The sequence below is a fragment of the Diceros bicornis genome, chromosome 9, assembly GCF_020826845.1.
Source record: "Diceros bicornis minor isolate mBicDic1 chromosome 9, mDicBic1.mat.cur, whole genome shotgun sequence".
Taxonomy (NCBI): domain Eukaryota; kingdom Metazoa; phylum Chordata; class Mammalia; order Perissodactyla; family Rhinocerotidae; genus Diceros; species Diceros bicornis.
In genome coordinates, this window is record NC_080748.1 from 25303484 (window position 1) to 25316003 (window position 12520).

At 38.1% G+C, this 12520-nt stretch overlaps 1 protein-coding gene across 6 annotated transcripts in view; it reads left to right on the forward strand.

The window, feature by feature from the left end:
* ATP7B (ATPase copper transporting beta) overlaps nt 1–12520 on the forward strand; it is a 98635-nt gene that overhangs the window by 6774 nt on the left and 79341 nt on the right. The gene's annotated exons all lie outside the window — the stretch shown is intronic.

Sequence of the window (12520 nt, forward strand, 5' to 3'; positions counted from 1 at the left end):
ATTGAAGGCATCTGAGCTTGGGTTTTTCTTTTTGAGAAATTTTTTGATTACTAATTCAGTATCCTTTACTTGTTATAGGTTGATTCAGATTGTCTATTTCTTCTTGAGTCCATTTCGGTTGTTAGTGTCATTCTAGGAATTTTGTCTGTTTCATCTAAGTTATCTAATTTGTTGGCATACAGTTGTTCATAGTATTCCTTTATAATCCTTCTTATTTCTACAATATCAGTAGTAATTAATCTCTCTTTCATTTCTGATTCTGATAATTTGAGTCTTCTCTCTTTTTTTTCTTGGTCATTCTAGCTAAAGTTTTGTCAATTATGTTGATCTTTTCCAAGAATCAGCTTTTGGTTTTGATGACTTTCTCTGTTTTTCTATTGTCTATTTCATTAATTTCCACTCTAATCTTTATTTTTTTCTGTCATGTGTTGAATTGTGTCCCCTAAAAGAGATGTTGAAGTCCTAACTAAGCCCTGGTACCTGTGAATGTGATCTGATATGGAAATAGGGTCTTTGCAGATCTAATTAGTTAAATTAAGATGAGGTCATACTGGATTATGGTGGGCCCTAAATCCAATCACTGATATTCTTATAAAAACATCATGTGAAGACATAGAGAAGAGAAAGCCACGTGATTACAGAGACAGATTATAGAGTGATGCTTCTATAAACCAAGAAATGCTAAGGATTGCCACCAACCACCAGGAGGTAGGAGAGTGGCATGGAACTGATTCTCTTTCAGAGCCCAAAAAAGGAAAACGTTGACTTCTAGCCTCCAGAACTGTGAAAAAATTAATTTCTAATACTCAATTTGTGGTATTTTGTTATGGTAGTCCTAGGATACTAATGCACCTTCCTTCTACTTGCTTTAGGTTTAGTTTAGTCTTTTTCCAGTGTCTTAGCTGCCTCCAGTGTTAGGCAGAAGATTAGGTTTTGATTTGAGATCCTTCTTTTTTACTATAGGCATTTATAACTAAAGCACTTCTTTGGCTGCATCCCATAAGTTTTGGTATGTTGTATCTTCATTTTCATTCATCTAAAAGTATTTTCTAATCTCCCTTTTGATTTCTTCTTTGATCCATTGGTTATTTTAAGAGTATGGTATTTAATTTCCACATATTTGTCAGTTTCTCAAATTTCTTTCTGTTACTGATTTCTGATTCCATTGTGGTCAGAGAGTGTACTTTGCGTTATTCTTATTTTTTTACATTTATTAAGGTTTGTTTTATGGCTTAACATATTATATCCTGGAGAATGTTCTTTTTTTTTTTTAATAATTTTATTTATTTATTTTTCCCCCAAAGCCCCAGTAGATAGTTGTATGTCATAGCTGCACATTCTTCTACTTGCTGTACGTGGGACGTGGCCTCAGCACGGCTGGAGAAGCGGTGCATCAGTGCGCGCCTGGGATCCGAACCTGGGCCGCCAGTAGCGGAGCGTGCGCACTTAACCGCTAAGCCACGGGGCGGGCCTTGGAGAATGTTCTATGTGCACTTGAAAAGAATGTATATTATGCTGTTATTGGGTTGGGGGTTCTATAGATGTCAGTTAGGTCTAGTTGGTTTGTAGTGTTGTTCATGTCTTCTATTTTGTGATTCTGATACCAATTCCAATGCATGGGTTTTCTTCCCCTCAGCAAGCAATTCTTGGACACCAGCTTGGTGTCCTGTAATTTAACTCAATTGTGATACTATCTATCTGGAGATAGCATCAGATCCCACAGGTTAAGGGCTCAGTCCTACAAGACTGCTCCCCCCACCCCGCCCTTCAGATGCCAGTTGCGAGTCCACATTGTCACCTGTGCTTCTGATTGACTGGCTGTAGATTGGAGGTTCCAACAACCCCTCCTTGGGTTTGATTGATTTGCTAGAGTGTCTTACAGAACTCAGAGAAAGATTTATTTACTAGATTACTAGTGTATTATAAAAGGATATAACTCAGGAATAGCCAGATGGAAGAGATGCATTGGGCAAGGTATGTGGGAAGGGGCGTGGATCTTCTATGCTGTCTCTGGGCCCACCACTCTCCCGGAATCTCCACGAGTTCACCTACCTGGAAGCTCTACAATCCCAGTCCTTTTGGGTTTTTATGGAGGTTTCATTACAAAGGCATGGCTGATTAAATCATTGGCCATTGGTGATTGATTTGACCTCTAGCCCCTTTCCCTTCCCTTGAGGTCAGGGTGTGGGACTGAAAATTCCAACCATCTAATCTCATGGTTGGTTCCCCTGGCAACCAGCCCCCATCCGTAGATTACTTAGGGGCTTTCACCAAGTCATCTTTTAACGTAGCAAAAGACACCATTATTGCTCTCATTACTTAGGATATTCCAAGGGTTTTAGGAGCTCTGTGCCAGAAACAGGGATGAAGACCAAATCAATATTTCTTATAAATCACAATATCACATATTTCCTTGTTGATCTTCTGCCTAGTTTTCGTCCATTATTGAAAGTGGGTAATGAAGTGTACAACTGTTACTGTTGAATTGTCTTTTTGTTTTTCATTTCTGTCAGTTTTTGCTTCATGTATTTTTGTGTTATTAGATGCATATGTTTATAATTTTTATATCTTCTTGATGGATTGACTTTTATCATTATAAATTTACCTCTTTGTTTCTGGTAACATTTTTTTTGTTTTAAAGTCTGTTTTGTTTGATAGTAACACAGCCACACTAGCTTTCTTATGGTTGCTGTTTGCATGATATATCTTTTTCATCCTTTTATTTTCAGTCGCTTTGTGTCTTTAAATCTAGAGTTTAGTTGAGCTTTCTGGATGTGTAGGTTATTATTTTTTTATCACTAAATTTCGGGAGTTTTCAGTCAGTATTTCTTTGAGTATTTTTCTTGCTGCTTTCTCTCTTTCCTCTCCTTCTGATATCCCCATTACACATATGTTGGTGTGGCTAATGGTGTCCCACATTTCTTTGAGATTCTGTTCATTTTTCTTCCTTCTTTTTTTCTCTCTGTCCTTAGATTCCGTAATCTCTTTGATCTCTCGTCATGTTTGATAATTCTTCTGTCAGTTCAAATCTACTGTTGAACCCTACTAGCAAATTTTTCATTTCAATTATTGTACTTTTTCACTCCAGAATTTCCATTTGGTTCTTTCTTATGATTTCTTTTTTTAATTTTTAATCTTGTTGAGGTCATCTTGACTTATAACATTGTGTAATTTCAGGTGTACATTATTATCTATCAGTTTCTTTTTTTTTTTTCCTTAAAGATTTTATTTATTTATTTTTTTCCCCCCAAAGCCCCAGTAGATAGTTGTATGTCATAGTTGCACATCCTTCTAGTTGCTGTATGTGGGACGCGGCCTCAGCATGGCCGGAGAAGCAGTGTGTCGGTGCCTGCCCGGGATCCGAACCCGGGCTGCCAGCAGCGGAGCGTGCGCACTTAACTGCTAAGCCACGGAGCCGGCCCTATCAGTTTCTATATAGACTGCATGGTGCTCACCACGGATAGTCTAGTTTTTATCCATCACCATGCAAACGTGCCCTTTTACCCCTTTTGCCTACCCCCTGCCCTGTTTCCCTCTGGTGACCACTAATCTGTTCTCTTTATCCATGTGTTTATCTTCCACATATAAATGAAATCATGCAGTGTTTGTCTTTCTCTGTCAGGCTTATTTTGCTTAACATAATACCCTCCAGGTCCATCCCTGTTGTTGCAAATGGGACGATTTTGTCTTTTTTTATGGCTGGGTAGTATTCCATTGTATATATATACCCCTTCTTCTTTATCCATTCATCAGTTGATGGGTGCTTAGGTTGCTTCCACGTCTTGGCTATTGTGAATAATGCTGCAATGAACATAGGGGTGCATAGATCTCTTTGTATGGTTGATCTCATGTTCTTTGGATAAATACCCAGTAGTGGGATAGCTGGATCGTATGGTGTTTCTATTTTTAATTTTTTGAGAAATCTCCATACTGTTTTCCATAGTGGCTGCACCAGTTTGCATTCCTACCAGCAGTGTATGAGGGTTCCCTTTTCTCCACATCCTCTCCAACACTTATTACTTCTTGTCTTGTTAATTATAGCCATTCTGATGAATGTGAGGTGACAGCTCATTGTAATTTTTTTTTTTTTTTTGGTGAGGAAGATTAGCCCTGAGCTAACATCTATTGCCAGTCCTCCTCTTTTTTCTGATGAAGATTGGCCCTGGGCTGACATCTGTGCCCAACCGCTACGCCACCAGGCTGGCCCCTCCTTGTAGTTTTTATTTGCATTTCCCTAGTAATTAGTGACGTTGAACATCTTTTCATATGCCTGTTAGCCTCTGTATATGTTCTTTGGAAATATGTCTGTTCATATCTTCTGCACATTTTTTGATCGGGTTGTTTGTCTTTTTGTTGTTGAGTTTTATGAGTTCTTTATATATTTTGGAAATTAACCCCTTATTGGATATATGATTTGTAAATATTTTCTGCCAGTTGGTGGGTTGACTTTTTGTTTTGTTCATGATTTCCTTTGCTTGCAGAAGCTTTTTAGTCTGATGTAGTCCTGTTTGTTTATTTTTTATTTGTTTCACTTGCCTGAGTAGAGATGGTATTCGAAAAGATGCTGCTAAGACCGATGTCAAAGAATGTACTGCCTGTGTTATCTTCTAGGTGTTTTATGGTTTCAGGTCTTACATTCAAGTCTTTAATCCATTTTGAGTTAATTTTTGTGTATGGTGTAAGATAATGGTCTGCTTTCATTTTTTTGCGTGTGGCTGTCCAGTTTTCCCAGCACCATTCATTGAAGAGACTTTCCTTTCTCCATTGTATGTTCTTGGCTCCTTTGTCGAAGATTAGCGGTCCATAGATGTGTGGGTTTATTTCTGGGCTTTCAATTTTATTCCGTTGATCTGTATGTCTGTTTTTGCGCCAGTACCATGCTGTTTTGATTACTATAGCTTTGTAGTATATTTTGAAGTCAGAGATTGTGATCCTTCAGCTTTGTTCTTTTCTGTCAAGATTGCTTTGACTATTTGAGGTCATTTGTTGTTCCATATAAACTTTAGGATTCTTTGTTCTATTTCTGGAAAGAATGCCATTGGGATTCTGATTGGGATTGCAGTGAATCTGTAGATTGCTTTAGATAATATAGCCATTTTAGCTATGTTTGTTCTTCTAATCCATGAACATGGAATATCTTTCCATGTCTTTATGTCTTCAGTTTCTTTCAATAATGTCTTATAGTTTTCAGTGTATAGGTCTTTCATCTCCTTGGTTAAATTTATTCCTAGATATTTTATTCTTTTTGTTGTGAATATAAATGGGATTGTATTTTTTTTTTTTTTTTTTTTTTTGTGAGGAGATCAGCCCTGAGCTAACATCCGCCAATCCTCCTCTTTTTTTTTTTTGCTGAGGAAGACGGCCCTGGGCTAACATCGGTGCCTATCTTCCTCCACTTTATGTGGGACGCCGCCACAGCATGGCTTACCAAGCAGTACTTCGGTGCGCGCCCAGGATCCGAACCAGCGAACCCCGGGCCGCCGCAGCGGAGCGCGCGTACCCAACCGCTTGTGCCACCGGGCCGGCCCCTGGGATTGTATTTTTGACTTCTCTTTCTACTAGTTCATTATTAGTGTATAGAAATGCAACTGATTTTTTTTTCTTCAAATTCTTTTTTTTTCTTTTTGTGAGGAAGCTCAGCCCTGAGCTAACATCCATGAAAATCCTCCTCTTTTTTTGCTGAGGAAGACTGGCCCTGGGCTAACATCTGTGCCCATCTTCCTCCACTTTGTATGGGACCCTGCCACAGCATGGCCTGACAAGCGGTGGATGGGTGCACGCCCAGCATCTGAACCTGGGCCGCCAGCAGCACAGCATGCGCACTTAACTGCTACGCCCCGGGGCCGGCCCTGCAACTGATTTTTGTAAGTTGATTTTCTACCTTGCAACTTTGCTGTAGTTGTTGACTATTTCTAATAGCTTTCTGGTGAATTCTTTAGGGTTTTCTATATATAGAGTCATGATACCCACCAACAGCAAGAGTTGCACTTCTTCCTTTCCAATTTGGAAAAAGACAAAATCGTCCCATTTGCAACAACAGGGATGGACCTTGAGGGTATTATGTTAAGCAAAATAAGCCAGACAGAGAAATAAAAATTGGAAATTTTTTTTTCATATTACTAAGATCTTTTTAATGATAGAAATATTGCATAGGAAGGCATCTTTATATTTTCTACAAGGCAGAACTATATCTACTTTGTTTTCTTTAAAAAAATAGTGATTCATTTATATGGAGATGGATGGAAACTAGACTTTTGGTGGTGTATAGACATGATGCAGTCTATACAGAAGCTGAAATATAATAATGTACACCTGAAATTTATAAAATGTCACCTCAATAAAATAATTTTTAAAAAATAGTGTTTGTTTTTCCGATTATATACTAAACACACTCATTACAGAAAATTTAGTAAAACATTATTCATAATTCCACCTCTTCATCCAGAGACAACCACTGTTAAAACTGTATGGTGCTTTCAAATATATTTACAAGCATATATATTTTTTTACAAAATTATATTATGGCACATTAAACATACTTAAACATTATGCTTTTAACACTTACATTACATTTGCCTCCACAATCCTATATATAATTAAATATTATTTTAAAACATGGCTTTAATAGCCACATTTATGCAATCCTAACTTATTTTCTGTTTTTTTTTTATGTTTTTTTTTATTTTTTATTGATGTTTTAATGGTTTTTAACATTGTGAAATTTTGGGTTGTACATTTTTGTTTGTCCATCACCATATATATGACTCCCTTCACCCCTTATGCCCACCCCCCACCCCCACTGCCCCTGGTAACCACAGTACAGTTTTCTCTGTCCATGTGTTAGTTTATATTCCACATATGAGTGAGATCATACAGTGTTTGTCTTTCTCTTTCTGGCTTATTTCACTTAACATAATACGCTCCAGGCCCATCCATGTTGTTGCAAATGGGACGATTTTGTCTTTTTTTATGGCTGAGTAGTATTCCACTGTATATATATAACACATTTTCTTAATCTAGTCGTCAGTCAAGGGACACTTAGGTTGCTTCCACTTCTTGGCTATGGTGAATAATGCTGCAATGAACATAGGGCTGCATAAGCCTCTTTGGATTGTTGATTTCAGGTTCGTTGGATAGATTCCCAGTAGTGGGATGGCTGGGTCATAGGGCATCTCTATTTTTAATTCTTTGAGGAATCTCCATACCTTTTTCCATAGAGGCTTCACCAGTCTGCATTCCCACCAGCTATGTATGAGGGTTCCTGTTTCTCCACATCCTCTCCAACACTTGTTTTTTTGCCTTGGTGATTATAGCCATTCTAACGGGCGTGAGGTGATATCTTAGTGTTGTTTTGATTTGCATTTCCCTGATGATTAGTGATGTTGAACATCTTTTCATGTGCCTATTGGCCATCTGTATATCTTCTTTGGAGAAGTGTCTGTTCATTTCCTCTGCCCATTTTTTGATCGGATTGTTTGTTTTTTTTGTTCTTCAGTTGTGTGAGTTCTTTATATATTATGAAGATCAACCCCTTGTCAGATGTATGTTTGCAAATATTCTCTCCCAGCTGGTTGGTTGTCTGTTCATCATGATTCTGGTTTCGTTTGTCTTATAGAAGCTCTTTAATCTGATAAAGTCCCCCTTGTTTATTTTTTCTTTAGTTTCCCTAGTCTGGGTAGGCATGTCATCCGAAAAGATTTCTTTATGACCAGTGTGAAATAGTGTGTTGCCTATATTTTCTTCTATGAGTTTTATAGTTTCAGGTCTCACCTTCAGGTCTTTGATCCATTTTGAGTTAATTTTTGTGAATGGCGATAGCAGATGGTCCGCTTTCATTCTTTTGCATGTGGCTGTCCAGTTTTCCCAACACCATTTATTGAAGAGACTTTCCTTTCTCCATTGTATGTTCTTAGCTCCTTTGTCGAAAATTAGCTGTCCGTGTATGTGTGGTTTTATTTCTGGGCTTTCAATTCTGTTCCATTGATCTGTGTGTCTGTTTTTGTACCAGTACCATGCTATTTTGATTACTATTGCTTTGTAGTATGTTTTGAAGTCAGGGATTGTGATGCCTCCTGCTTTGTTCTTTTTTCTTAGGACTGCTTTAGCTATTCGGGGTCTTTTGTTGCCCCATATAAATTTTAGTATTCCTTTTTCTATTTCTGTGAGGAATGTCATTGGGATTCTGGTTGGGATTGCATTGAATCTGTAGATTGCTTTAGGTAATATAGACATTTTAACTATGTTTATTCTTCCAATCCACGTGCATGGGATATCTTTCCATTTCTTTATGTCATCATGGATTTCTTTCAATAATGTCTTGTAATTCTCATTGTATAGGTCCTTCACCTCCTTGGTAAGATTTATTCCTAGGTATTTTATTCTTTTTGATGCAATTGTAAATGGTATTATCTTTTTGAGCTCTCTTTCTGTTAGTTCATTATTAGCATACAGAAATGCAACTGCTTTTTGTAGATTGATTTTGTACCCTGCAACTTTGCTGTAGTTGTTGATTATTTCTAATAGTTTTCCAACAGATTCTTTAGGATTTTCTATATATAAAATCATGTCACTGCAAATAGTGAGAGTTTCACTTCTTCATTACCTATTTGGATTCCTTTTATTCCTTTTTCCTGCCTAATTGCTCTGGCCAAAACCTCCAGAACTACCTTGAACAGGAGTGGTGAGAGTGGGCAGCCCTGCCTTGTTCCTGTTCTCAGAGGAATGGCTTTCAGTCTTTCCGCATTGAGTATGATGTTGGCTGTGGGTTTGTCATAAATAGCCTTTATTATGTTGAGGTACTTTCCTTCTATTCCCATTTTGTTGAGAGTTTTTATCATAAATGGATGTTGTATCTTGTCAAATGCCTTCTCTGCGTCTATTGAGATGACCATGTGGTTTTTATTCTTTGTTTTGTTGATGTGATGTATCGTGTTGATTGATTTGCAGATGCTGAACCATCCCTTTGTCCCTGGTATAAATCCTGCTTGATCATGGTGTATGATCTTTTTAATGTATTGCTGTATTTGGTTTGCCAATATTTTGTTGAGGATTTTTGCATCTATGTTCATCAGCGATATTGGCCTGTAATTTTCTTTCTTTGTATTGTCTTTGTCTGGCTTTGGTATCAAGGTGATGTTGGCCTCGTAGACTGATTTAGGAAGTGTTCCATCTTCCTCTATTTTTTGGAATAGTTTGAGAAGGATGGGTATTAAATCTTCTTTGAATGTTTGATAAAATTCACTGGAGAAGCCATCTGGTCCTGGACTTTTATTTTTGGGGAGGTTTTTGATTACTATTTCAATGTCTTTACTTGTGATTGGTCTATTCAGATTCTCCATTTCTTCTTGATTCAGTTTTGGGAGGTTGTATGAGTCTAAGAATTTATCCATTTCTTCTAGATTGTCCAATTTGTTGGCATATAATTTCTCATAGTATTCTCTTATAATCCTCTGTATTTCCGTGGTATCCGTTGTAATTTCTCCTCTTTCATTTCTAATTTTATTTACTTGAGCCTTTTCTCTTTTTTTCTTAGTAAGCCTGGCTAAGGGTTTGTCGATTTTGTTTATCTTCTCAAAGAACGAACCCCTTGTTTCATTAATCCTCTCTACTGTTTTTTTGGTCTCAATTTCATTTATTTCTGCTCTGATTTTTATTATTTCTCTCCTGCTGACTTTGGGCTTTGTGTTCTTCTTTTTCTAGTTCTGTTAGGTGTAATTTAAGGTTGCCTATTTGGGCTTTTTCTTGTTTGTTAAGGTGGGCTTGTATCGCTATGAGTTTCCCTCTCAGGACCGCTTTTGCTGCATCCCATATGGTTTGGTATGGCATATTTTCATTTTCGTTTGTTTCCAGATAGTTTTTGATTTCTCCTTTAATTTCCTCAACGATCCATTGGTTGTTCGGTAGCATGTTGTTTAATCTCCACATTTTTGTCACTTTCCCAGTGTTTTTTTCATGGTTCATTTCCAGTTTCATAGCATTATGGTCTGAAAAGATGCTTGTTATGATTTCAGTCTTCTTAAATTTATTGAGGCTTGCTTTGTTTCCCAACATATGGTCTATCCTTGAGAATGTTCCATGCGTGCTTGAGAAGAATGTGTAGTCAGCTGTTTTTGGATGGAGTGCTCTGTATATGTCTACTAGGTCCATCCCGTCCAGTTTTTCATTTAAGTCTACTATTTCTTTATTGACTTTTTGTCTGGATGATCTATCCATTGATGTAAGTGGGGTATTAAGATCCTCTACTATTATTGTGTTGTTGTTAATGTCTCCTTTTAGGTTTGTTAATAGTTGCTTTATGTACATTGGTGCTCCTATGTTGGGTGCATACATATTTATAAGTGATATGTCTTCTTGGTGGAGTGTCCCTTTTATCATTATATATTTCCCTTCTTTGTCTCTCTTAACCTGTTTTATCTTGAAGTGTACTTTGTCTGATATGAGTATGGCAACACCTGCTTTCTTTTGTTTGGCATTAGCTTGGAGTATTGTCTTCCATCCTTTCACTCTGAGCCTGTGCTTGTCTTTAGTGCTGAGATGTGTTTCCTGGAGGCAGCATATTGTTGGGTCTTGCTTTTTAATCCATCCTGCCACTCTGTATCTTTTGATTGGAGAGTTCAATCCATTTACATTTAGGGTAATTATTGATATATGAGGGCTTAATGTTGCTGTTTTGTCACTTATTTTCTGGTTCTTTTGTGTTTCCTTTGTTTCTTGTCCCATTTGTTTCAGACTGCCAATTCAGTTTCGTTGTTCTGTCTTATGACTCTTCTAGTTTTCTCTTTGTTTATCATATGTGGTTTTGTTTTGATTATTTGTTTAGTGATTACCTTGAGGTTTGTGTAAAAAATATTGTGTATGAGATATTCCATTATCTGATGGCCTCCTATTTCCTTATACTAAGTCAATTCAGTCACTTTCCTCTTCCCCTTCTAAGTCGTTCTTGTTATACCTTATTCTATCTTGTGTTGTGGCTGTGTGTTTACAGTGATGAGGTTAAATTTATTTTTGATGAATTCCTTCCTTTGATCTTTGATTTTAGTATTTAAGTGGTTGCTAACCTATTCCAGTAAAGATCTACTATTTTTCTGAGTTTATCTACCTATTTTTCTCCTTGCTCCAAGCTTTGTATTCCCTTTCTCTTCTTTTTTTCAGGCCTGAGGGCCTTCTTGAGTATTTCTTATAGTGGGGGTCTCATGGCCATGAACTCCCTTAGCTTTTGTTTATCTGGGAGAGTTACTATTTCTCCATCAAATTTGAAGGATATTTTTGCTGGATAGAGTATTCTTGGCTGAAAGTTTTTGTCTTTCAGTATTTTGAATATATCATTCCAGTCTCTCCTAGCCTGTGAAGTTTCTATTGAGAAATCTGCTGAGAGCCTGATGGGAGTTCCTTTGTACGTTATTTTTTGTTTTTGTCTAGCTGCCCTTAATATTATTTCTTTGTCATTGACTCTGGCTAGCCTTACCACGAGGTGTCGTGGAGAGGGCCTTTGTCTGTTAATATATTTAGGTGTCCTGTTGGCTTCGCTTACTGGTATTTCCTGCTCCTTCCCCAGATTTGGGAAATTGTCAGCTATTACTTCCTTGAATAGGCTCTCTGTTCCTCTTTCCCTCTCTTCTCCCTCAGGAATACCTGTAATTCTTATGGTACGTTTCCTAATAGAGTCAGATATTTCTCGGAGACTTTCTTCATTTCTTTTTAGTCTTAGTTCTCTCTCCTCTTCCATCTGGAGCATATCTGTATTCCTATCCTCTAAAATGCTAATTCTTTCCTCCATATTGTCAGCTCTGTTCTTTAAAGATTCCAGATTCTCCTTTATCTCCTCCATCGTGTTCTTCATCTCCATTAGCACTGATTGGTTTTTCTTTATGATTTCAATCTCTTTTGTGAAGAAACTCCTAATCTCATTGAATTGTTTGTCTGTGTTGTCTCATATTTCGTTGAGTGCTTTTATGATAGCTATTTTGAAATCTCTGTCGTTTAGATTATGGATTTCTGTGTCTTCAGGGTTGGTTTCTGGGTGCTTGTCATTTTCCTTCTGGTCTGTTGATTTCATATATCTTTGCATTGTGGTTCCTGTGTTGGCTTTGTTTTTCCTCATCCTGGAAATCTCTGGTTGCAATTTCCACCCGCCGCCACGGTGTGGTGGTAAAGGGCTGTGTAATCTAAGCTCCCTGCACTCTGCCTCGGTTTTTCCACTGCAGTCCTCGGTTTTTCCACTGCGATCCATGGGTCGGATCGCTTGATCTGGTCTGCCGTGGATCGCTTGGTCTGGTCTGGTCAGCTGAGCTGCAGGGTCCGGTTGGTGGGGAGGGGGGGCTCTCTCTTTTGCCCTCTGGGTCCCTGGCATGGGGGGCTTTTCTTCGCCCCTCCTTATCTGCTCTCTGGGGTGCTCAGATGTTGATGGTAGCCCTGTGGCTCTTCTGAGTCCTCTGTGTGGGAGTTTCCCATTGGCTGAGAGAGCCTGAAGAGGTCCGGTTTCCCCGCCGAGGGCTGCCCCTCCCCCCTCTCTGGGAGCTGC